The sequence below is a fragment of the Macaca nemestrina genome, chromosome 14 (genome assembly GCF_043159975.1).
Source record: "Macaca nemestrina isolate mMacNem1 chromosome 14, mMacNem.hap1, whole genome shotgun sequence".
NCBI lineage: Eukaryota > Metazoa > Chordata > Mammalia > Primates > Cercopithecidae > Macaca > Macaca nemestrina.
In genome coordinates, this window is record NC_092138.1 from 10247459 (window position 1) to 10274671 (window position 27213).

The window sequence follows — 27213 nt, forward strand, 5'->3', positions numbered from 1 at the left end:
AACTTTTAAATATGGGTTTAAAAATGGTGATGAGTAAAGTTGCATCCAAGTGTATCAAATAAAATTAAATATCCATAAATGCTGTAATAATTCCTGCTTTGATGCTGAACTAAAGCATTTTCTGCTGGGTGTGGTGGCTCACGCCTGTAATCCCAGCACTTTGGGAGGCCGAGGCGGGCAGATCGTGAGGTCAGGAGTTCAAGACCAGCCTGGCCAACATGGTGAAACCCCATCTCTACTAAAAATACAAAAATTAGCCGGGTGTGGTGGCAGGCATCTGTAGTTCCAGCTACTCGGGAGGCTGAGGCAGGAGAATCACTTGAACCTGGGAGATGCGAGGTTGCAGTGAGCCGAGATGGCACCACTGCACTCCAGTCTGGGCAACAAGCGAGATTCCATCTCCAAAAAAAAAAAAAAAGAAAAAAAAAGGAATTTATTTTCCATTTATATTTCACATAGTCTCACTTCATATTTCAGCTCTCTTGCCTCTGGTACCTGGAGTCCTTGGCTAGTACTGAAATTGAGTAAAGTCATTCTCATGAGTTTTAGTAAACTCAAAACTCATGAAGTTGGCAAAACTCAAAGAATGCTTTTGGTCTAGTTTGACATTGGCCAGTATGTTTTTCATATCCAGTCATTCCTTTTTTCCCTGCTGACATCCTCACTTCCTGCCTGTGGGGTAAAAGTTAAATATTAAATTTGAACTCAATTGAATGTGGACACAAACAATGGTCACCAAGTCCGGGAACAGGTTGTGTGAGTCACTTGAGGCATTTATCCCGCCCTGTTTCAGAGAAATCTCTATTTCAAACTATTCCTATGTGTTACTTATTGAAAAACAACAGACAATCGCAAAAACAAGTTGACCTTTTTGTGTTCCTTGAGCCCAGTCACAAAGGGCCCTCATGACTGGGCCTCATGCCAAACAACTTGTTACAAAGCGAGCTAGGGCCCCAGACTGCGCCGAAGCTTCATGAGACCCTCCTCATCGTGCACGGACTGGTGGCCGACGCTGGAGCTCAGGCTGTTGCTTCCTGGTCTGGTGATGAATCCTCCATAGTCTGGTGAGTGTAAATATATATATATATATATATTTTTTTTTCCTGTCTCCCCTTCCCATTGTAATTTGCTTATTATATCATTTGCTTATTATATGTGTATTGCCATATACTTGGGGTAAAGGCTGTTTACCCTTAAAAATATTGTCTGTGCCTTTTCTTTTCCCCTTGCACATTTCTTGCACAGAATACTGCCCTAGAGGAGGGGGTGGGAGAAACCTATGGGGATAGTATATTGAGTCTTAAAATGGACTTTGAAGGTCTCTGCAGAAATAATAGTTTGGAAGAAAAGACTTTTGAATCTCAAAACCATGAATTCTGAGTGTCATAAGCAATGGTACTCAGTGTCATAAAAGACTTGTAAACAGGTTTTGCCATGGGGAAGACAGTGGGCCATGTCCAGGAGGGAAGTTGTAGAAGAAATTCAATGTGCTAAAACCCCAAGTGTGTGGATTAGGAGGATACCTTACTAGCTACATGTTAAAATGTGCTTAAAATCATTGTAGTGTAGCCAGTAGTAAAAAGAAGGCTAAGAATTGGGATGTGTTCTTTGCCATTAGTCTAAGAATCTAAAAACTTACCTGGCTGAATAAAAAATATTGAATCTTAAGGCAAATTAGAGCCTATCTTGCTTCAGTGTTTAAAACGTGTTGGCACTTGGCAGAAATGTTTCTTCTCCTCACCATTTCACATAGTCCAGACACAAAAGCAGAACGTCTGGCGGGATAGATTATTTTAATTTAATTCTAAGTATGGGAAATCCCCAAGACTCTCTGTTTGAAAGAAAACGGCTGTGTTACAAGATTTAATAGATGATTTTTATTTAGTAGACATGGGATGGTGTGAATTTTGGCAAAGACAGACGTCCCTGCCACAGTGGCTGTTCTCCACCTGCCCTGGAAGTGGAGGTAGACAGCAGTCCTGGGGTGTGTAATTCACTGCTTCACTCATTACACCTTGTTCTCCAATCTCTGAGCTTCTACGATCAATTTTATCTTAAATAGCTGGGAAATTAATATTTCAAGCCCATTGAAGGACATGTAAAATACATTCCAATTTTGTACGTGTGTGTTGCAATAAAAATGCCCTGATTAGAAAGAAAAATTCCACCAGCTCTTGTCCAGCATCAAAGAGAGACAGGAGATGGAGCTTCAGACCCAGGAAACAAGCTGTCAACCACCCCAGCAACCATTCTTTATTTTCCTTTCAAATGCTGACTCAAACTTGGGTTTAAATCTTCTGTCTTTACTTGTGTTGGACCTTTCATTTCTTCATCTGGAGACAGGAGTCATACCCCCTCCACACATCTAAAAATGTACCCAGTGCCGTAGCAGGCTGACCCTGGCAACTCCATGAACAGAAGATATTAAAATCAAAACAGAGGTTGCTTGGATCCCAGGACTCTCTATCTCGCCACTTCTGATATTGAATACCCTCCACAAACACAAAGATGTGAGGTTATCTAGAATATTTACTGATGTCCTGAGAAAGGTCTCAACATGTGGTTCCCTCCCTCCACACTTTGTAAAAATGTTCAAATAAGCAGCCACTCAACTTGTCCAAATGCTTCTTTTGAAAGATCACTCTGTCTTTTCAGTGACTTTTTTTTTTTTTTCATTATAATGAGTGTGATGGTTAATTTTATTTGTCAACTTGCCTGGGCCGTGGGGTACCCAGATATTTGGCTAAACATTATTCTGGGTGTGTCTGCGAGGGTGTTTTCAGATGAGATTAGCATTTGCATTGGTGGACAGAGGGAAGCAGTTGCCCCTTCCCAATGTGGGATCATCAAATCAATCTGTTGAGTGCCTCAGTTGAACAAAAGGGTGGATGAAGGTTGAATGTGCTCTCTCTGCCTGACTGCCTTTCAGGGGGCGGCATCAGTCTTCTCTGGCCTTTGGATTGAGACTATATATCCCACCAGCTCTCCTGGGTCTCCCGCTTGCTGATGCAGATCTTGAGACTTCTCAGCCTCCACAATTGTGTGAACCAATTTTTTTTTTATAATAAATCTCTTTCTATATATACACACATCCTATTGCTTCCATTTCTCGGGAAAACCCTGACCTAATACAAAGGAGTAATACATATATTAACTTTTTAAAACTTAGAATCTATAAAAGCTATTTTAAAAATCACCTTTAGGCCAGGTGCAGTGACTCATGCCTGTAATCCCAGCACTTTGGGAGGCCGAGGTGAGGTGGGTGGATTATTTGAGGTCAGGAGTTTGAGACCAGCCTGAGCAACATGGCGAGACCCTGTCTTTATTAAAACAAAACAAAGCAAAACAAAAATAGCCTGGCATGGTGGTTCATGCCTGTGGTCCCAGCTACTGGGGAGGCTGAGGTGGGAGGATAGCTTGAGCTCGGTGGGTGGAGGTTACAATGAGCCAAGATTATGCCACTATACTCCAGACTGGGTGACAGAGCCAGACCCAGTCTCAAAAAGAAAAAAAAAATTCACTTAAATTCTCAATTCTCTGAAATAACTAGAAACATTTAAATGTAATTATTCCCAATCGTTTTTCTTTACATAATTGTATAATAGCATAATATGCAGGTTTGTTTTGTTTTGATTTTTTGAGACGGAGTCTCGCTCTGTCGCCCAGGCTGGAGTGCAGTGGCACCATCTCAGCTCACTGCAACCTCCACCTCCAGGGTTCAAGCGATTCTCCTGCTTCAACCTCCTGAGTAGCTGGGACTACAGGTACATACTACCACACCCGGATAATTTTTGTATTTCTAGTAGAGATGGGGTTTTGCCGTGTTGGCCAGGCCTGGTTTTGAACTCCTGGCCTCAAGTGATCCACTCACCTCAGCCTGCTAAAGTGCTGGGATTACAGGCATGAGTCTGCAATTTTGTAATCTACTTTCTTTCACATTATTAAATTTTTGAGAATATGCTTTTTTAACATTATTATTTATTTCAAATAATTGATGATTATTTTTTAAAAATACATGTGATAACAGAAAAAAACACAAAGAACATAAACCATCATCCTAACTCCCATCAGCCAACAACAGTATTAGGTAGCACCCAGTGAACAACATTCGGTGCATCCCTAAACACAGATAGAAGAATAAAAAATTTTTCACAAAAATCAGATTATATTATGTATGCAATTTTTAAATAAAGTTGTCGAATTTAATTTTCTGGAATTTATTATTATTATTATTATTTTTTTTTTTTTGAGACACAGTTTTGCTCTTGTTGCCCAGGCTGGAGTGCAATGGCGCAATCTCGGCTCACCGCAACCTCCGCCTCCCAGGTTCAAGCGAATCTCCTGCCTCAGCCTCCCTAGTAGCTGGGATTACAGGCATGTGCCACCACGCCCGGCTAATTTTGTATTTTTAGTAGAGACAGGGTTTCTCCATGTTGGTCAGGCTGGTCTCGAGCTCCTGACCTCAGGTGATCCGCCCACCTCGGCCTCCCAAAGTGCTGGGATTACAGGCATGAGCCACCATGCCCGGCAATTTTCTGGAATTTAATAGAAGAAAATGAAACAAGTCAAATGTAAGGAATTTCTGTAGATCAAACAAAAGTTTCTTCATAAAAATTCATACCTAGGTGATCACTCTGAAGATAGAAAAATGCACAGTATTGGGTTCTTTTCTGCATACAGCAGAAAACAACCGGTTGGCTTGATCATAAAAAGAGGTTTTGTTATGTTTTGTTTTGTTTTTTTGAGACAGAGTCTCACTCTGTTACCCAGTCTGGAGTGCAGTGGTATGATCTCGGCTCACTATAATCTCTGCCTCCCGAGTTCAAGAGATTCTCCCACTTCAGCCTCTTGAGTAGCTGGGATTACAGGCATGTGCCACCACACCTGGCTAATTTTTGTATTTTTAGTAGAGATGGGATTTTACCATGTTGGCCAGGCTGATCTTGAACTCCCGACCTCAAGTGATCCACCCACCTCTGCCTCCCAAAGTGCTGGGATTATAGGCATGAGCCACCAGCACTTTGGGGGGCTGAGGCAGATGGATCACCTGAGGTTGGGTGTTTGAGACTAGCCCCACCAAAAGAGATATTTTTTAAAAGAGACATGGTAGCTCACAGAACGTGGAAAGATTGCAGGACAGCCTTTAAAATTCTTTACTGAGAATGTATCCTCTTACTGCCTTCACCTAGGGTGAGTCATTCCCACCACCTCTCCCCAGTTTAAGTAGTAGGGAAGGGGCCAGGCACAGTGGCTCACGCCTGTAATTCCAGCACTTTAGGAGCCTGAGGCAGATGGATCACCTGAGGTTGGGTGTTTGAGACTAGCCTGACCAACATGGAGAAACCCCGCCTCTACTGAAAATACAAAAATTAGCCGGACATGGTGGCACATGCCTGTAATCCCAGCTACTCGGGAGGCTGAGGTAGGAGAATTGCTTGAACCCGGGGGAGGCGGAGTTTGCGGTGAGCTGAGATGTGCCATTGCACTCCAGCCTGGGCAACAAGAGCAAAACTTTGTCTCAATAAAAACATAAATAAATAAAAGAAGAAGTAGGGAAGGAAGAGGGGCCAGGCAGTCATGCTCACACTGTAGGGGTCAATTGGAGACCGTTGGGCACACAGGCCCTGGACCCTTGGCCTGGCTGCTGCCACCACAAATGAACAACGTTACTGTCCCCATCTTTCCATCACTCCCTCAAGATTTGAGTCCCAGGAGGACACACCACAGGCGGTGGTCCAGAGAGTGTGGCAGGAAGCATCTGGCCCACTCCATGCCATCCTGGGAGGAAAGGGCTGGTTCTCCCGAAATCAGGGAATTATCCAGCACGGATGAATGTTTCTCCTAGGTAGCCACAAAAATGTACCCTACAGTAACCGCTCCCTGTCCCACATCCGTGTATATCTTTCTGCTACTTGCCGGCTGAAGTCCATTCTTTTCCTCTAATTTTGTCATGATTCTGCCTCAGATTCTGAGGTCAGTCGCAGAATTAATCACGGCTAACACCCCCGATTGGGCAGTGCCTTCCTTGACATCTTATCCATGAGCACTGGGTTAGCAGCTGACCCATTTCGTCAAGTGGGTTATCTCATCCACCAGATTCTTGACAGCTCCATTCACGGTGGGGCATGGCAGAGACTTGTGTGTGTGTTAAGCCAAACCCAAACTCTTCTCAAAGTGTGGGACCATTCTCATTTATCTCATACAAACTTACTTGCAAGGATGTTCAAGGGCAGGGTGGTGCAGGTCTCAGATGGTGTCCTGTGGGATGTGCACAGCAGGTGGCTGGGGAGAGCCAGACCCCTGAAACCCTCAAGGCAAGACATGGAAGATGTGCTTCGTGGTCAAAAAAACCCTCTCGGTTGTTTCCTGTTAATTTGGGATTAAGAAAAAAACATTTCTTTATCTGTAGCTGCATTCTATATGCCTGAGGGTGTTTTGATTTGCTCCACTACAAAGCTCACATCTGGAAAAGCAACTGTGATTATTAATGAGTCATAAGCCACTGTCATTATCCACCATCCATCCACTTTTCATGCTGGTCAAACTGGAGGTTAAATAGGACTACGACAGGAATCAACATCCATGCATCTTTGGTCACTAACGGCCAACATCCTCTGAATTTCCCTCATGGATTTGCTATTGCTTTTGGCTTTTTTGCCAGTGGTGAGGGAAGCTATCAAGAGTCTTCTATTGTAACGACTTTTTTTTTTTATTTTTTTTTAACATGGGGTCTCAGTTGCCCAGACTGGCCTATTCCAGGATTTGACTTTGCAGTTGATTCCCTAGACACGTGAAGATCTGAGTCTAATCAAAGATAGTTCAGAGATCATCAGGGTAACACGCAAGGACTGGTGAGTGAGGAGCCACTTCTCCATGCAATGGAACTTGCTTGAGCAAGAGGCCTTCAGGGTCTTCATGCAAGGAAAGAAGTTCGGGTTATATGAAGAGGGCAGGATGTGAGCTAGTAAGGAGGACCTCTGGGGGCAAGGGGAGGCGGGGTTGAGAGTAGTCTGGATGCTTTGGCTTCTCTTCTAGATCCCTAATCTAATTCTCAAGAGTTTTGAGCAATGCTCTAACCTTCACCTAAGTGATACTAAGATTCTGTAAACTCAGTGGACTTTACAATTCAGCAACCTGCAGGACTGAACTTCATCATTTCAAAAGGACTGTGGGTTACACTTTGCGCCTCAATTTCAGAATGTAAGACTTTGAGGTTTCTTCTTCTCTTTCCTTAAGCTGTCCGATGCCATGTCAGCATTGTGTCCCTAAACACTAAGTGGATTTTCATTACCTTTTGTGACTACTGAGTCAGACAGCTAAGCCCACACAACCCACATTTCCTTAACAGTTTGCTTTCCGTAACTCACTTTCTGTATTACTTAAGTTTTTGGTGCAGTTAATAGAAAATGTTCCTGCCAATCCTAAGGAAATTTATTGAAGGTATTGGAGGGCTATTGGTGAGCCACTAAAGCCAATGGAAAGGCCAGAGAAATAAGGCTTTGAAAGTAGTTGAGAATGAAGTGAGGCCAGGCGGAGGAAATACAGCCGAGGTCACGCCATCGGCATGTCACTAATCTACACTGTCAGCGGTGCTCCGGGCCAGCCCCATGCCCTCCAGCTCCTCCCTTGCCATCATCCCAGGAATCCCCTGCGAGTCCCTCCTGGGTCAGATTCCCTGGTTCCTGAGTGGCAGGTCTTTCTCTTAATGTGTTTCCTCAATGCCTATTTATGATTTAAATTAATACACTCTCAGAATATAAAAAATAAGAAATGTCCTCACCTTGATAAACATTACATTTTTTAAAAACACAACAACAACAAAAATAGGTAATTCAGAAATTTCAGATGACTGTCCTTCAGACTGGAAGCAAAACAATTATGCCTATTGTTAGTGCTATTTTTCAATGTAGTACCGGGGTGTTACCCAATGTTACAAGACATTAAGAAATTAAAGTTGCCATCCAAATGAGTATTGGAAAAGAAAAAGAGAAAACTCTCATTATTTGCAGGAGTTGTGATAGTTTACATATAAATCTCAACACAACAACATGTAATGTATTAAAACTATTAGAAGAGGTAAGGCCAAATCACAGCTCATGCCTGTAATCCCACCACTTTGGGAGGCTGAGGTGGGCAAATTGCTTGAGTCCAGGAGCTTGAGACTAGCCTGGACAACATGGAGAAACCCCATCTTTACAAAAAATTGGCCAGGTGTGTGGTGGTGCACACCTGTAGTACCAGCTACCTGGGAGGGTGAGGTGGGAGGATCACCTGAGCCCAAGAGGTTGAGGCTGCATGATTGTGCCACTGCATTCCAGTCTGGGCAACATAGTGAGACCCTGACTCAAAAAAAAAAAAAATTAGAAGAGTTTATAAAGGTTTCCAGGAATAATATTAACTCACAAAAATCACTAGTGTGGGGCCAGGTGCAGTGGCTCACGCCTGTAATCCCAGCACTTTGGGAGGCCGAGGTTGGCAGATCATGAGATCAGGAGTTCGAGACCAGCCTGGCCAATATGGTGAGATTCCATCTCTAATATAAAGATACAAAAAGCAAATTGCCAGGCATGGTGACACACACCTGTAATCCCAACTACTCAGGAGGCTGAGGCAGGAGAATCGCTTGAACCTGGGAGGCGGAGGTTACAGTGAGCTGAGATTGCACTATTGCACTCCAGCCTGAGTGACAGGGTAAGACTCCATCTCAAAAAAAAAAAAAAAAAATCACTAGTGTTCCTCTTCACAGATGTACAACTGTGTAAAATTATAAAGCAGGTAGGAATTAACCAATCCCAAAAAGCACATGATATTAATGGAGTCAATTTTGAAAGTCTAAAAAGGTTGTAAAAGACTGAGTAGGGTGGGCTGGGCATGGTGGCTCATGCCTGTAATCCCAGCACTTTGGGAGGCTGAGGCAGGTGGATCACCTGAGGTCAGAAGTGCAAGACCAGCCTGGTTAACGTGGTGAAACCCCATCTCTACTAAAAATACAAAAATTAGCCAGGCATGGTGGCATGCACTTGTAGTCCCAGCTACTCGGGACGCTGAGGCAGGAGAATCGCTTGAACCTGGGAGGCAGAGGTTGTAGCGAGCCAGGATTGCACCACTGCACTCCAACCTAGGGGACAGAGTAAAAAAAAAAAAGGAGTAAGTAAATGGAGAAATAGACCTTGTCCATAGATGGGATAACAACATTGTAAAGATGTCAGTTCACCCCCAAAATAATCTGGAAGGTTTATAGAATACCAATAAAATGTTGAGGTTTTGTGGGGTTTTTTCAATTTCAGTAAACTAATTCTACAATGCACATGGCAGGTCAGGCATGGTGGCTCACTCCTGTAATCCCAGTACCTTGGGAGGCTGAGATGGGAGGATAGTTTAAGCCCAGGAGTTCTAGACTACCCTGCACAACATAGCAAGGCCACGTGTCTGAAAATAAAAAAATTATCTGGGCATGGTGGTGCATGCCTGTGGTTCCAGCTACACAGGAGCCTGAGGTGGGAGAATTGCTAGAGCCTAGGAGGCTGAGCCTGCAGTGAGTCATGATTACATCACTGCACTCCGCACTGGGAGACAGAGTGAGACCCTGTCTCAAAAAAGAAAGAAGACAGAAAGAAAGGAAGGAAGGAAATCAAAACAAAACAAAACAAAACAAACACTGAAAACAAAGAGGTGTTTGAGGGCCCAGGTGCAGGAAGCGCTGGGCCTTTTCAAGTCCATGTCTGTGTGCAGGACCAGTGAGCACATTCTAGCGCCTCTAGACTAGCCAAGGCCATGACCTCAGCCAGTTCCCAGAAGCATGTGCGGCCTTTTGGCAAGTGTGTTGACCCCTTTCCTGGTTATACAGAATCAACGGTGAGAGGAGGAGTTGAGGTCAAATGTGACAAGCATATCTGGCATTCTCTGGTTGGTCCTAAGTTGGAAACAGGAACAAAAAATGGGAAGCTGTCAGTTACTGATCAAGCCCTGGCCATTTGGGGCCAGCTGTTACAGGAGTTATTGGTTGACTTCCTGGATTGTCACTAGAGATAGCAGTCTGACTTCCTACAAGTCTGCCCTGTAATGGACTGCCTGCCTGGGCTGGTTCCTGTAGAGAAAGCATTGGCTTCCTGGGCAGCTTGCTGCAGACTGTGGGGCAGGGCTCTGTTTTTTAATACAGTCTGGCCGTTGTCTGTTTGTATACTCAATCCTTTAGTAGCTAAACCAGAGACGTGCAGAACCATCTGGGTTACCTTCTCTCCTGTCACCCTGTAGCTACTTGTACTGAAGAATCGAGCCTGTGGGCTCAGAGGACCCACGTGCAGATAGGAAATGGCACCTTCCCTCCACCCAGGGCACACGGACGTGTGCCAACCCAACCAGCCACTGCAGTGTCAGATAAGAGCTCAAAATCAGCCTTCTTTTTATGCCTGGAGCTGAAAATATCTGGTGTGCTCTGCACACCATTGGGGCTCTCTGCACCAGGGGCCAGTGATCAGCCCAGTAATTGCTTCTCTCCTAGACAAAATGAGTGGCAGCCACTGCTCCCTCTCGGTGATGGTGGCCTACCCTGAGTATCCAAGTCTTTCCCCCATGTCTAGCCCAGTACCTTGACCAAGGTCAGGAGCTAGTTTGGGTTCTCTCAGAGGAGACTCTGTGCAATGAGGGAAGGAGGCAGGAAGGGATCACTGGGAAGTGACAAAGATTGTTGCCCTGACCATACTTGAGTCAGGCTCCCGAACCTTCTCCTAGGCCTTGTAAGATCTAATTTGGCAAGAACCCCCACCCTCGATGTCTGATCACCCTCCATATCTGATCGGTTTCAGGTGGCATCTGGTCACCCTGGCCTGTCTTCAGTGAGAATCCTATTAGGTCAGTTTAGCCAGAATCCCCCTCACCCCTGACACTTCTTAGCAATTCTCCATCCACTGACCTCCACGCTGCTCCTTGGCTGTAAAATCCCACCTGCCCATGCTCTATTCAGAGTTGGACTCAATCTCTCTCGCCCACTGCAAGACCCCAGTGCAGCATCTCCTGCACCTGCAGTGACAGTCCCCACCGAGCTTGGGCAGGTGTCATGAAGATATTGTCCTTTAACAGGAGCTCTGGGGACAAGGTGGAATGTGCCACCAAAGTCATCTTCCCACTGGGCTCTGGCTTCCTTGGTCATACCTGAAGGCCAGTGGGCAGCTCTGGCCTGACACAAACCCAAACAGAGAGGGCTCCAGTGGCCAGTGAGCCTCTGCCTGGGATGCAGCCCCACCAGGGAGGCAGCCGTGGCAGCTGGGGTGGGGGATGGGGCGCTGGCCCACGTAGCCCTAACATGCCCTCTGCTTGACAGTTTCTTCCTGCCTCCAGGGCCCTGACTTATCTTTTCTCAGACGGTTTTCTTTAGAAAACTGGTTGTAAGTTCTTTCTCTGTCCCTTTGAGGTGTATGTAAATCGTTTTTAAAGGCCTATTGCCAGCATTACAACCCAGGAATATCTTTCTTCATGGCCTAGAAACCCTTTCTTTGAACTATAATCTCCCAATGACTGTGAGAGGGTAGGAGCCTAACCTCCAAGTTGTAAAACTACTTCCTGTCTTAAAGATGTAAGAAGTTTACTTTTCCTTTGGGTAAAGCACACACAGATGGCCCGAGGACTCCTCTCTGCAGGCCTTTATTTATTTTATTTTATTTTTTTGATATAGGGTCTCTGTCTCCCAGGCTGGAGTGCAGTGGCACAAACATGGCTCACTGCAGCCTCAACCTCCTGGGCTCACGTAAGCCTCTTGCCTCAGCCTCCCAAGTAGCTGAGACTATAGGCGCATGCCACCATTCCCACTAATATTTATTTATTTATTTATTTATTTATTTATTTATTCATTCATTTTTTGAGATGGAGTCTCACTCTGTTGCCCAGGCTGGAGTGCAATGGCACAATCTCAGCTTATTGCAGCATCCACTTCCTGGGGTCAAGCAATCCTCCCACCTCAGCCTCCCTAGTAGCTGGGACTACAGGTGCACACCACGGTGCCTGGACAATTTTTATATTTTTTATAGAGATGGGGTTTTGCCATGTTGCCCAGGCTGGTCTTAAATTCCTGGGCTCAAGCGATCCTCCTGCCTCACCCTCCCAAAGTGCTGGGATCACAGGCATAAGCCATCGTGCCTGGCTACAGGCCTTTAAAAGCCCTCTGCCCTTTGTCTCAGCAAAGCTGAGTTCAGACTGAGTTCTACCCTCTCTCCTCCATGGTCATAACCTGGAGTAAAGTCTTCTATACCTATCTAACTGTCTGGTACAGTTTTTGTTTCATTTTGTTTTGAGACCGAGTCTTAATCTATTGCCCAGGCTGGAGTGCAGTGGTGTGATCTTGGCTCACTGCAATCTCCACCTCCTGGGTTCAAGTAATCTTCCCACCTCAGCCTCCCAAGTAGCTGGGATTACAGAAGGATGCCACCATGCCCAGCTAATTTTTGTATTTTTAGTAGAGATTGGGTTTCACCCTGTTTGCCAGGTTGGTCTCGAACTCCTGACCTCAGGTGATCTGCCCGCCTCAGCCTCCCAAAGTGCTGGGATTGCAGGTGTGAGCCACCACGCCCAGCCCAGTTTTTGTTTTGACAGCACCCAGGGCCTCCTGTGCAGGTCTCTGGCTGGCCTCCTCACCTGCCTTCCTACTCTGAGGCGCTAACTGCAGGAACACAGGGACCACCGGCCAGCAGTACAGCCAGGGGAGCTCAGGGCCAACAAGCCCCGCAAGCCTCAAGCCGCTACCAGTGCTTACCACAGCCCCAGGTCTGCCCTACTGCCTCATGCTCCACAAAAGCATGTTTCTATAGAAAGTAAATCTGCAGGAAATGAAAGCAGTTATTGGTTTCCATTGGGTCAATGAGATTGCCGCTGGGCAAAGGATGTGGGTTCATTTCTCTTCCTTTTTTTTTTAGTTGAACTATCTTCATGTCCTAAAAAAAAGAAATTTCTGACATGTACCTCAATTTTCTACCTACACACTTAGCTTCTGCTAGAAAATGAAAATGCCTGCTCATAGAGGGACAAACTCCTGAATTTTAAGAAGATCCCTGAAAATTAATCCTTGGCCTTTCGCAGAAAGCTTAGAGGCCACTGGTGTGACCGGAGCCTGACTTTAGCCCCTTCTCTGTGAGGAGCTATCTTTTTTCACGCATGCCAGGCCCCCAGGGAAGGCGTGACCCAGAGCCCGGTGTGAGCTTCATAATGTTTCAGGAGAACAGGTTGTCACGACACATGGTGGAAGCTGGCTTCTGCGGGTGAGGGGCTGCTGCCACAGCGAGGAGGGGAATGGAGGTGAGAAGGTGGCATTTCCTTCAAAACCATTTGGAGGGCTGGGCACAGTGGCTCACGCCTGTAATCCCAGCACTTTGGAAGGTCGCGGCGAGTAGATCACTTGAGGTCAGGAGTTCAAGACCAGCCTGGCCAACATAGTGAAACCCCGTCTCCATTTAAAAAATACAAATTAGCCGGGCATGATAGCAGGTGCCTGTGATCCCAGATACTTGGGAGGCTGAGGCAGGAGAATGTCTTGAACTCGGGAGGCAGAAGTTGCAGTGTAGCTGAGATCACGCCACTGTACTCCCAGCCTGGGTGACACAGCAAGACTGTGTCTCAAAAAGAAAAACAAACAAACAAACAAACCAACAAACCATCTGCGGAACAGATTAGGTGTACTGCTCAGTTTGGGTTTTTTTGAGGTTGGGTGTCCTCGAGTTGAAAGCCATCGCCATATCTTCAGAGAAGAAAGAGCAGGATGAAGCAGACATTTTGGGAAGATAGTTCTTGGGAGGTGGGGTTGGGGGAGCAGCACAGACCAGCTGGACCCCGGGCCACGCCGCACTTTCCACACCACCCCCGCAACACCTGGGCAGCAGTGGAAAGACTGCTGCAGAGCATCCATACCCTGCCAGAGCCCGCAGCCTCTTACTGTTTGCTTTTGTTTTCTCCAGTACTTCTGCGCTCTCAAGCTGGTTTGAGATGCATATTGTAATGAGAGCTAGGAATAGAAGCCTCTTGGAATCCCTGCTGGGTTCCAGATAAAGAAAGGAGGCTCCTCTGGAAGCTCTTCCCTGCAGGGGCCACAGACCAAAACACAGCCAAAGATGGGGTGGGGAGGGCCTCTTCACACTCAGCCCCGCTTCCTGGGGCTTCTTTTTCTCAAGGGTCACTTTCCAGTCCTCGGAGGGGACTCCTGATAAATATTTCAGCTCTGGCCTCGGTCCTGAGCCGCCTGCCTTTTGTGATCACTGAGAGTCCATTTTTCCTCTCTCTGCTTTCAAGTGCTACCTGGTGGCTACTTAAAAATCAGTGGCTGGGCGCAGTGGCTCACGCCTGTAAACCCGTCACTTTGGGAGGCCGAGGTGGTGGATCATTCGAGGTCAGGGGATCGAGACCATCCTGTCTAACACGGTGAAAACCCATCTCCACTAAAAATACAAAAAAATTAGCTGAGCGTGGTGGCAGGCCCCTGTAATCCCACATACTGGGGTGGGGGGCGGAGGCTGAGGCAGGAGAATCGCTTGAGCTTGGGAGCCAGAGGTTACGGTAAGCCAAAATCATGCCACTGCATTCCAGTCTAGGCGACAGAGACCCTGTCTCAAAAAAAAAAAAAAATTGGTAAGGGCTGTATGAGACATTCTGGAGAAAACATGGTGAAAGTTTCTTGACATTTTTGCAATGATTGTCATTATGAAAGCGAAACTGACTTTCCAGGCAGTCAAAAAAAAGAAAAGAAAAAGAAAAAAAGCTTCAGTTATGTTCTAGTGGAAACTGGCTTTTTATTACAGCCTCAGTACTATGGGAGCCTGTAGTGCAAGCCAATACAATGTCATTTAACATCACATAAAAAATGTTTATAAGTAGTGGTTAGGGGACGGGCATGGTGGCTCACACCTGTAATTCCAGCACTTTGGGAGGCTGAGGTAGGCTGATCACCTGAGGTCAGTAGTTCAAGACTAGGTTGGCCAACATGGTGAAACCCCGTCTCTACTAAAAATACAAAAATTAGCCAGGCATGGTGGCACATGCCTGTAATCCCAGGTACTCTGGAGGCTGAGGCAGGAGAATCGCTGGAACCCGGAAGGCGGAGACTGCAGTGAACTGAGATCGCGCCACTGAACTCCAGCCTGGGTAACAGAGCGAGACTCAAAAAATTAAAAGAAAAAAAAAGTTGTGGTTAGGGTATCAGTGACGGTTCAAGTATCCTTTTGGATTAAAAGTATAAAGTGAGGGCTACTTGATGCATTTAATATTGTTCTTCCCCATTGCAGTTAGAATCCAGCCTTTGCTCTTCAGTAGGGCAAACAGTCTTTCTCAGAGCACCCCATTTTACACCTGCCATGTAGAACTAGAAGATCTTTATAGAAGTCCCTGGCACCTAACACCACAAATATATATTTTTTTCCTTTAGCAATTTCATCCCCATACCTCTCAGAATACTAAAAACTCCCCACATCCTCAGGGCCCTCCACCATGTGGCTGCAGCCTCCCTCTCCCTGCTTCACTGTGGTGCACTCAGACCCCTGCCCCACCTTTTCTCATCCAAGCCGGGACCCATCATCCACTTTCCTGGAATGGTCTTCGCCATTTTCACTTGTCAGTATGATGGTTAATTTCATGTGTGAACTTAGTTGGGTCTGGTACCCAAATATTTGTTCAAGCATTATTCTAGATGTTTTCTGGAAAGGTATTTTTCAGATGAGATTAATGTTTAAGTCGCCAGACTTTGAGTAAAGTAAATAACCCTCCATAATACAGGTGGGGCTGAAAGGGTTCAGGGTGTGCCGCCCAGAACAAGTCGCTCTGGCGTAAGTATTATTTTGAGCTGAAGGCAACTGAAAAAAAGCAGACAAGGTGAGCTCTCTTCTGTCCCGCTCGCTACCTTAAAACAGAGCACAAATTTCCATTTGTGAGGGTGCTCCCCACTTTGCTGTATCAGGAAGGGGATAACAGCCAGATCACTGAGATGAGATAGCACCAAGGAAGACTCTACTCACACAAGCCCTTTCCTGCCTTTTCCCCAGACATTAACCTTGTCTATTTGCTGCCCCTAAAAGCCTAACTCCTCTTTCCTTTGTCTTGTCAATTCTCTACAGAGTTACTGTTCTTTATTGAGATGCAACAATCTCAGCCCAAGTTCTTTTTTTTTTTTTTTTGAGACAGGGCCCCATTCTGTCACTCAGGCTGGAGTGCTATGCTGTGGCGCGATATGGACTCTCTGCAACGTCCATGTGATCTCAGCTCACTGCAACCTCCACCTCTCAGGCTCAGTGATCCTCCTGCCTCAGCCCCGCAAGTAGCTGGGACCACAGGCACATGCCACCATGCCCGGCTAATTTTTATGTATTTTTTTGTAGAGACGGGGGTTTACAGTGTTGCCCAGGGTGGTCTCGAACTCCTGGACTCAAATGATCCACCTATCTCTGTCAAAGGAGTTTGAACCAAAGCAACTCCATTTTAAATAGGGGCTAGGTGAAATAAGGCTGAGACCTGCTGGCCTGCATTCCCAGAGAGTCAGGCAATCTAAGTCACAGAATGAGATAGGAAGTCATCACAAGATACAGGTTATAAAGACCTTGCTGATAAAACAGCTTGCAGTAAAGAAGTGGGCTAAAACCCACAAAAACCAAGATGGCCACAAGAGTGACCTCTGGTCATCCTCACTGCTACACTCCCACCAGCACCATGATGGTTTACAGATGCCATGGCAACATCAGGAAGTTACCCTATATGGCCTAAAAAGGGGAGGCATAAATAATCCACCCCTTGTTTAGCATATAATCAAGAAATAACCACGAAAATGGGCAACCAGCAGCCCTTAGAGCTGCTCTGCCTATGGAGTAGTCATTCTTTATTCCTTTAGTTTCTTAGTGAACTTGCTTTCACTTTACTGTATGGACTCACCCTGAATTCTTTCTTGTGTGAGATCCAAGAACCCTTTCTTGGGGTCTGGATCAGGACCCTTTTCCTGTAACACCTCAGCCTCCCAAAGTACTGGGATTACAGGTGTGTGCCACCGTGCCCGGCCCTAAGAACAAGTACTAACCACCCTTTTCAACGACTCATCTCTGAGTCCTCGCATGTGTAAGCACACTTTAGCAAACTTTGGTTTGTTTCTCTCCTGTTTCTCCATCTTTCATTAGTCTAATTTGCAGGGCCTCATCCAATGAACACTAAGATGGATAGAGGAAAGATATTTTATTCCTCCCCTGCAGGGCTCATGCAATCCGTTGAAGGCCTTAAGAAAAAGGCTCACCTCCGCCATGGAGGAGGGAATTCTGCCAGCAAACTGTTCTTGGGCCCGAGCTGCAGCTTCAACTCTTCTCTGAGTTTTCAGCCTGCCACCTGCCCTGCACATTCCAGACTTGCCAGCCCCACAGTCACATGAACCAGTGCCTCAAAATAAACCTCTCAATCTATTTAGGAAGTTTGTTTTGCCAAGATTAAGGATGTGCCCATTACACAGCCTCAGGAGGTCCTGATGACATGTGCCCAAGGTGGCTGGGGTACAACGTGGTTTTATACATTTTAGGGAGACATGTAGCTTTTTTATCTTTGTAGTTACATTATTTAGGAGTAAAATGGGAGGCAGGTTTGCCTAATGCAGTTCCCAGCTTGACTTTTCCCTTTGGCTTAGTGATTTGGAAATCCCAGGATTTATCTTCCTTTCACCACAGATAGATAGATAGATAGATAGATAGATAGATAGATAGATAGATAGATAGACAGACAGACAGACAGACAGATAGATAGACTGATGAAAAAAGCCAAATTCTGTAAAATATTTGAAAAGGTTTATTCTGAGACAAATGTGAGGATCATGATCATCAGGTGGTTCTGAGAACCCGTGCCCAAGGTGGTTGGGTTAAAGCTTGATTTTATACATTTTAGGGAGACAGAAGTTATAGGCAAAGACATAAATTAATACAAGTAAGCTATACATTGGTTCAGCTTGAAAAGGCAAAATATCTAGAAACAAGATGCTTCCAGGTCATAGGGCAGATTCAAAGATTTCCTGATCGGAAATAAGTTGGAAGAGTTAAACTTTGACTGAAGGGTTGAAGTCAGCAAAAAGAAATGCTTGGGGTTAAGATAAGTGGGGCTGTAGAAGCCAAGGTTCTTGTTATATAGATGGAGCCTCCAGGTGGCATGCTTCAGAGATAATAGATGGTAACAGTCTCTTCTCAGACCTTAAAACGTGCCACACTCTTAATTAAATCTCTCCTGGATCAGGAAAAGATCTGGAAAGGGAAGTGGATTTTCTACAGAGTGTAGATTTTCCGCACAAGAAATGGCTTTGCGGGGCATGGTGGCTCACGCCTGTAATCCCAGCACTTTGGGAGGCCAAGGCAGGTGGATCACTTGAGGTCAAGAGTTCAAGACCAGCCTGACCGATGTGATGAAACCCCATCTCTACTAAAACTACAAAAAAATTAGCCAGTTGTGGTGGCAGGTGCCTGTAATCCCAGCTACTCAGAAGGCTGAGACAGGAGAATCACTTGAACCTGGGAGGGGGAGATTGCAGTAAGCCAAGATCACACCACTGCACTCCAGCCTGGGCAACAAGAGTGAAACTCCATTACACACACACACACACACACACACACACACACACACACACACAATGGCTTTACAGGGCCATTTCAAAATGTGTCAAAGAAAAGTAAATTTTGGAGTAAAATACTTTGATTTCCTTTAGGGCCTGTTATCTGTCATGGGACGTTATACCACCAAGTTTGGAGTGGGTATCTCATTTCCTACACAGAATCTGTATTGTCAGTCTTGGATTTCTATTTTAATGATAATACTGGTCAGTTTTTCTAACCTCCAAAAGGGAGGGAGTATAATGAGGAACATCTGACCCCTCCTCCCTTCCCATCATGACCTGAACTAGTTTTTCCCATGTCTTTGGAATCCCTTTGGCCACTGAGCCATTCAGTCAGTTAGGAGGCTTGGACTTTATATTTGGTTTACATTCAGGTAGGTAGGTAGGTACGTAGATAGGTAGGTAGATAGATAGATAGATAGATAGATAGATAGATAGATAGATAAATAGATAGATCATCTTATCTCTGTTTCTCTGGAGAAACCTGACTAATCCAGTGAGCCAGCTCTCTTTGACCATCATCTCTGGAGGTGGTGGCTGAGAGCGTGGCCTCTCTTGATGTTCTCCTTGGGCATTTTCACACCTGGGGCTACCATGTGTACTTGCTGCCTGATGTCCCAATGCCTGAGAGCCTTCGTGGGCACTCATAGCACAGCCCCTGAGCCAAGCACAGGCTTTCTGCTGAGCAATGGGTGGATGGTAAATGTAAGATACAATAAATTCCTCTTCAGAGATTTAGCCTGTTAACTTCCTTATTCTTTGTTCTCAAACTCAACTTCCTTGTTCTCCATGCCTCCTTGCCTCTAGTTACTGTGAACAACCTTCTCGCCAATTCTAATCAATAACTCACATCTTTCCCTTGGTTACCCACTCTGCACCCATTCTTCCCACTGAAACTGCATGTCCCACCACTGTAACTCACATCCCCCTTCCCTTCCTTATTTGGAAAAGTATTCACAAATAGCCAATCAGGTCAACTTAGAATGTGTGGTCTGACCCCAGCCCCTGGGGGAGTGACACAGAGGTAGGGACTGCATTAGGGATAAAAACCCTTTCCCTCCTTTGTTCAGTGTGCTCTTGCAATCATGATTGATGCAGGCAGCACCTTTCTGCAGAAGTAAATTGCCTTGCTGAGAAAACTTTTGCCTGAGTGCTGGTTTCACTTTATGGGCACCGAGCATTTGTTTCCAACAAATCTGGGGGCTCATCCAGGATCCCCATTCTCCTCCAGTTAAGAGGTCTCCAGTCAACTCTCGTGAGGAGACACGTCCCACTGCCTCATTTAGTTGGCGTCAGGGTGAGGGATCAGGACTCACCCGGTGCAACGAATAAACTCTCTCAGCAACGTGAGGAGAAAAAGGCTTGCAACACCATGGCGACCAGGTAACTCTGTGCACAGACTAAGGTAAGAAACGTCGCAGCAGCAACAAAGTACTACCTTGGTGGTCGGGATATTCTGGAGGTTTAAAGTGCATGAATGGTAACAAGCACGACTGCTGTGCAGAGCAAGTGAGTCCAATCTGTGGTTCCATAGTCACCTCATGTGTCTTAGGGTGGCCCTTTGGGGGTCCCAGCAGGGAACTCACCATCAATGCTAAGAGGGGCCTGAAACATCCACACGAGGGAAGTGGCCAGAGCAGATGAAGTGAAGGGAGAAGGGTGTAAGGAGCCTCCAGCAGGTGGGGCAAAAGGATAGGCAAGAAATCTCTAATACAAGGGATTTGGCCTCAGCAAGCCTCCAGAGAAGAATAGGCAAGAAGTCTTTAGTATGAGAGATTGAACATCAGCAAGCCTCCAGAGAAGAATAGGTAAGAAGTCTCTAGTACAAGAGATTGAGCCTAACTGGGACCCAACATGGGAAATACACCAAGCAAGACAGGGAGTAAAAAGGATAAAGATAGCAATAAAGATATTCTCCCTGATAGTTCCCTAGGTCTCATGTTGAAATATTGGAAAGATAATGAGAGGACTAAACATAAGAAAAGGCAACAAATGATAAAATACTGCTATTTTATTTGGACTCAGGGACCCGTCCTCAAACCCTGAATCTTCTGGCCAAAGCTTGGGTTGAATGATGATGTGATGTGTCAACTTCTAATTCAATAAAAGTCCGGTCTCAAGAAGAACTGGACTATGCTCTTTGTTGGAGGCAGGGACCTGTCCTCCTCTTTCCCTGAAAGACAACTAGGGAAAAACCCAATCTAGCACCTCAAAATGAAGAGTCAGAAAGCCAGCTCCCATGCCTAAAGACTCCAGCACATGGGATCCCCTAGACCATCTTCCCCCACTCAGTGCCCCTAAACCTTACCCTCAGGCAGCTGCTGCTGTCCTGGATCCTGCTCCAGATCCTTCCCCCACTAACATTATTCCTCCTCCTTACAATCCTGATTCTTTGGAATCATCATCCCATGAGCCTGTTCCCTCCCAGCCTAAGTACTCCTCCCTAAAAGGACTCCAGCATGGAGTATAACACTGTAAAAAGAATATCCAGAATTTCCCGTTTCCCTCCACACCTAAGGAGTCAACCCCACTCTCTTCCCCTTAAAAGAGGTGCCACAAGGAGGGAGAGCTATTGGCTTTGTGAATGCTCCCTTAACTAGTTCAGAAGTCCTAAGTTTGAAAAAGGAACCAAAGCCATTGTTAGGTGACCCTTATGGGGTGTCAGATCAAGTTGATCAATTATTGGGACCTTAGTTATACACTTGGGTCAAGTTAATGTCCAACCGAGGTATCGTCTTTTCAGGGGAAGAAAGAAGCATAATCTGTAGGGCTTCTATGGCAATTTGGGAACGTGAACACCCTCCTGGTCAAAACGTCCTACTGCAGATAAAAAATTTCCCACCCAAGACCCCAAGTGGGACAATAATAATGCAGCTCACTGAGAAAATATATGCAAGACCTATGGGAAATGATAATAAAAGGAATTAGAGAATCAGTACCCCGAACCCTAAACCTCTCTAAAGCATTTAATATACAACAGGAAAAAGATGATGGGCCTATGAAATTCTTAGACAGGCTAAAGGAGCAAATGAGACAGTACGCAGGCCTAAATTTGGAAGCTCTCCTTGGACAGGGAATGTTAAAGCTACATTTTGTCACTAAAAGTTGGCCAGATATTTTTTAAAAGTTATGAAAATTAGAAGATTGGGAAAACTAACCCCTAAGTGAACTTCTCAGAGAAGCTCAAAAAGTGTATGTGAGGAGAGACGAAGAAAAGCAGAAACAAAAGGCAAAATTCGTGTTATCTACTTTCTAGCAGATGGCTCCAAACCCATATACTTCTAAACAAGGTCTCCAGGGGACCAAAAACTATAAAGGGTCCAGACCCCTGTTCGAAGGACCCAAGCCTCCAACTAGGGGACCTAGGCCTTCATTTCCCACGCCTTCTAAAAAGAAAGTAGAGGAGAGACCAAGTATATAATTCTTGAGAAATTGGTCTTTTGTTTCAAATGTAGGAATGTCAGCGGTGGAGTGTAAATAAGGCAATCCATAGAGCATCTCATAAGGAGAAAGGCCAATATCTTTCCAAGGGACAGTTCAGATTCTTTTTTTTTTTTTTTTTTTTTTTTTTTTTTGAGACGGAGTCTTGCTCTGTAGCCCGGGCTGGAGTGCAGTGGCCGGATCTCAGCTCACTGCAAGCTCCGCCTCCCGGGTTTACGCCATTCTCCTGCCTCAGCCTCCGGAGTAGCTGGGACTACAGGCGCCCGCCACCTCGCCCGGCTAGTTTTTTTTTGTATTTTTAGTAGAGACGGGGTTTCACGGTGTTAGCCAGGATGGTCTCGATCTCCTGACCTCGTGATCCGCCCGTCTCGGCCTCCCAAAGTGCTGGGATTACAGGCTTGAGCCACCGCGCCCGGCCAACAGTTCAGATTCTTAACAAGGCAATAGGAAGACATTTAATTCATGGCAACCAAGTTTCTAGATCTAATTTGGTTAAGTGGTTCTTCAGGGTCTGATTCATCCTTTCTACCCTTCCTGATGAAGGTGGGTACCAAGGAGTATGATATTCCCATTTAATGTCTAGTGTTTGGGATACATTTTTAATGATATGTGCCATGAAGAAATCATCTAAGCCAGGCATGGTGGCTCACATCTGTAATCCCAGCACTTTTGGAGGCCAAGGCAGGTGGATCACCTGAGGTCAAGAGTTTGAGACAAGCCTGGCCGATATGGTGAAACCCTGTCTCTACTAAAAATACAAAAAGTAGCTGGGCGCCTATAATTTCAGCTACTTGGGAGACTGGGGCAGGAGAATCACTTGAACCCAGGAGGCAGAGGTTGCAGTGAGCCGAGATCTCGCCATTGCACTCCAGCCTGGGTGAAAGAGCAAAACTCCGTCTCAAAAAAAAAAAAAAAAAAAAAAAGGGGGGGGGGTTGTTATAAACCCAAGTGAAGTAGTTTCCCGATGCAGACATTGAGTGTCTGCATCACCATAGTGACTTACTTTCCCCTATTTTGCCAACAGTCCTGAAATCTTGGTTGTATGGATCTTGAAATGATCTTTCGTGAGAACAACCCTGATCAATATTAAGGACATGCAGATAATCATCATGCTGGGGTCACTGTTCCAAACCAAACATAACTGTCTCAATCCCAATCTGCAAAATAGAAATGTATTAAAAATCTGAATCATGATATGCTACAGTTTCTTTTCCTTAAGCATAAAATGCACTGTTTCCTGTTATATTGAATATTCAGATTCTGCTTAAAAAAAAAGAAAATTTAAAAAGCTTTCTCAAGTCCAACAGAGTTTATAAAAATAAAAAGTAAAAATAAAAACCTTACATCAGACAGACTCTACTTTTTCTCTTTTCTTAAAACCAAAGGTCTCCTAACACAGGCACTGCCCCTGGAGTTCTCAGTACATCAACATCAGCCTGGGGATCATGTTCTCATCAAAAGCTGGAAAGAGGAGAAACTCGAACCAGCCTGGGAAGGACCTTACCTGCTGCTCCTAACCACTGAAACCGCAGTCCAGAGAGCAGAAAAAGGATGGACCCATCACACCTGAGTCAAGAAAGCACCATCACCTCCGGAGTCAGGAGCCGTTATCCCAGGGGAAAACCCTACCAAACTAATGCTAAGAAAAGTTTAACTCTCTTTCATCTATTCTATTACTCCTTCTTTTTTCCTCATTCTATGGCTGACCACCTCATTATTAATGTAACCAGGTCAAGCTCACCCCAAACTATTACCTTTGATGCATGTCTTGTTATACCCTGTGGAGATGTCCAAAGTCAAAAGCAACTCTCAGCCTCAGAGAAGTATCTCTGCCCCTTTAAGATAAAAGGCTCCCCCTATCAAGACCCTTGTTCCTTAACGAATGCAGGAAAACAGGTCTGCCATAGCTGGAATGATGTTATGTGGACAACCGACCATCAAGGCGGGACCTCATCAACAGGTGGTTGTATGTCCTTAAAACCATATATTCGCTTCACTAAAGGAAGTACCTCCCACAATTGCCAGTATAACCAATGTAATCCAGTGCAAATTTCTATTCTCATTCCCACTTCTACTGACCCTAAACCTACTTTAAGTTGCTTATATGGCATGGGAGCCAAAATAGCAGGGACACATCTTATTGGATCTTTTGAGATATGTTTTACTATTCCTTCACCTCCTACATCTCCTTCTACACTATCCCCCAATGTTCTGTTCTTCCTCCACCCAAAGATAAAACCAAAATAGATATTGTAGAAGTAAATGACCTAAAACAAACTTTAGCAATTGAAACAGGATATCAAGATGCAAATGCCTGGATGGAATGGATTAAATATTCCGTCCACACTTTAAACAAAAGCAATTGTTATGCTTGTGCGCACAGCAAGCCAGAGGCCCAGACTGTCCCCTTTCCACTCAGATGGTCCTCCAGTCGACCAAGCATGGGCTGTATGGTAGCTCTCTTCCAGGATTCTACAGTTTGGGGCAATAAATCATGCCAAGCTGTCTCTCTGCTCTATCCTGAAGTTCAACACCCTGCGCGTCAGCCCCCGAGGGCCATCCAGCTTCCGTCTCCCAATGTCAGTTTCACCTCATGTCTTTCATGACAAGGGGAGAACTTGGCATTCCTTGGAAGCTTAACAGGATGTAGTGAGCTTAAGCCCTTCCAGGAGCTTACCCATCAGTCTGCCCTTAGTCATCCTCGAGCGGATGTATAGTGGTATTGTGATGGACCCTTACTGGACACTCTGCCAAGTAACTGGAGTGGTACTCGTGCTCTTGTCCAATTGGCTGTCCCTTTCGCCCTTTCATTTCTTCAACCAGAAAAAGAAAAGCCACAACACCATATAATAAGAGAAGCCCCTTAGGGGTCTTTTGACTCTCAAGTTTATTTAGACGCAGTTGGAGTCCCACAGGAGTACTAGACAAATTCAAAGCTCAAGACCAGATGGCTGCAGGATTTGAATCAGTACTTTGGTGGGTAACTATCAATAAAAATATAGATTGAATAAATTACATCTTTTATAACCAGCAGCAGTTTATTAACTACACTAGAGATGCTGTCAAAGGAATAGCCGAACAGTTAGGGCCTACTAGCCAGATGGCTTGGGAAAACAGAATGGCCCTAGACATGATATTAGCCAAAAAAGGTGGAGTTTGTGTTATGATCAAAACTCAGTGTTGTACCTTCATCCCAAACAATACTGCCCCCAGTGGGAGCATACCAAGGGCCTTACAAGGCCTTACTGCTTTATCCAGTGAATTAGCTAAACATTCTGGAGCGAATGACCCTTTTTCAGGATGGCTAGAAAGGTGGTTTGGTAAATGGAAAGGAATCACAGACTCAATTCTTACTTCTCTTGCAGCCATAATAGGTGTACTCATTCTTGTTGGGTGTTGTGTCATACCATGTATCCGTGGGCTAGTACAGAGGCTTATAGAAACAGCACTTACTATAACCTCTCTTAGCTCTCCTCCACCTTATTCAGATAAGCTTTTCCTTTCAGAGGATCAAGTCGAACAGCAAAGCCAAGACATGTTAAAAAGGTTTTAACCTTTTTAAAGAGGAGGGACCATAAAAATTGAAAGGGGAAAATGATAAGATACAGTAAATTCCTCTTCAGAGATTTAGTCTGTTAACTTCCTTATTCTTTGTTCTCAAACTCAACTTCCTTGTTCTCCTTGCTTCCTTGTCCCTAGTTACTGTGAACATCCTTCCCGCCAGTTCTAATCAATAACTCACATCTGTTCCCTTGGTTACCGACTCTGCACCCATTCTTCCCGCTGAAACTGCACGTCCCACCACTGTAACTCACATCCTCCTTCCCTTCCTTATTTGGAAAAGTCTTCACAAATGGCCAATCGGGTCAACTTAGAATGTGTGGTCTGACCCCAGCCCTGGGGGAGTGACACAGAGGTAGAGACTGTGTTAGGGATAAAAACATTTTCCCTCCTTTGTTCAATGTGCTCCTGTGATCTTGATTGATGCAAGAAGCACCCTTCTGCAGAAGTAAATTGCCTTGCTGAGAAAACTTGCCTGAGTGCTGGTTTCACTTTGTGGCACCGAGCATTTGTTTCCAACAGTGAATATTCCACTTATTTTTAAAAATGTCTTCTTTGAGGTAACTGTGAGGTTTGACAGATACAATTTTAAAGCATAACATTTGGAAATTAATTCCGAGTTTATTCTTTTTAGAAGCTGGAACACAGAACCATAGGAACTGGAGTTAGACAGCATCTCATTAATAGCTAACACTCCTCTAGTAACTCATGGATTCATTAATAATTGCAACCTTAAAACCTCATCAGTAACTAATTACTCATTGGTAACTCATTTATTAACTCACTAGTCACCTATGACTTCCCCAAGTGTCCACACAAGGGAGGAAGGTAGGAGGGATGCGCTGGCCCTGCCGGCCTCTGCTGGTGCATCCCATCACATCCATCATCTGTCCCCAGCTTCCCTGGCCTGTCCCCCAACAGAACCCAACACCACCACACCCAGCCCCTGCCCAGAGCTTCCTTTCCAGCCACAGCTCACTGGATCAAGCTGGGCTGGGGCTCTTCTCCCCTTTTCTCTTTGATTGATGTAATTTACAAGCATGGAAGGAAGTCAAATTGCACATTGTAAACTTTTGCACAGAAAAGTTTACAATGAAAATTTCCTTTGCCTTGCTCCTCCCCACCTGGAATGCAGCTTCCCAGTAAAAGGACCTATAACCCACCAGGAGGGAATAAAGATCGCTTTAGACCAGCAGTCCCCAACCTTTTTGGCACCAGGGACCAGTTTTGTGGAAGACAATTTTTAACCCAGGGTTGGGTGGGGGGACGGTTTCAGGATGAAACTGTTCCACGTCAGATCGTCAGGCCTTAGTTACATTCTCACAAGGAGCAGGCAACCTAGATCCCTCACATGTGCAGTTCACAATAGAGTTCCCACTCCTATGAGAATCTAGTGGCGCTGCTGACCTGACAGGTGATGCTGGCTCACCCACCCACCATTCACCTCCTGCTGTGTGGCCCCGTTCCTAACAGGCCACAGACGAGCTCCAGTCCATGGCCTGGGAGTTGGAGATCCCTGCTTTAGACTGAAGACATCTGAGATACAGCAGACACAGCTAGAGACTTTTTTTTTTTTTTCTGAGATGGAGTCTCTCTCTGTCACTCAGGCTGGCATG

The 27213-nt window shown here is 45.3% G+C and overlaps 1 long non-coding RNA gene across 1 annotated transcript; it reads left to right on the top strand.

Annotated features, from left to right (window-relative positions):
• Window positions 1-456: 456 nt before the first annotated feature.
• Window positions 457-26135, top strand: LOC105498786 (uncharacterized). Its single transcript, XR_011612351.1, has 3 exons — window positions 457-1064; window positions 19827-20000; window positions 23422-26135. It is a non-coding gene; the product is annotated as an uncharacterized lncRNA (long non-coding RNA).
• Window positions 26136-27213: the final 1078 nt, after the last annotated feature.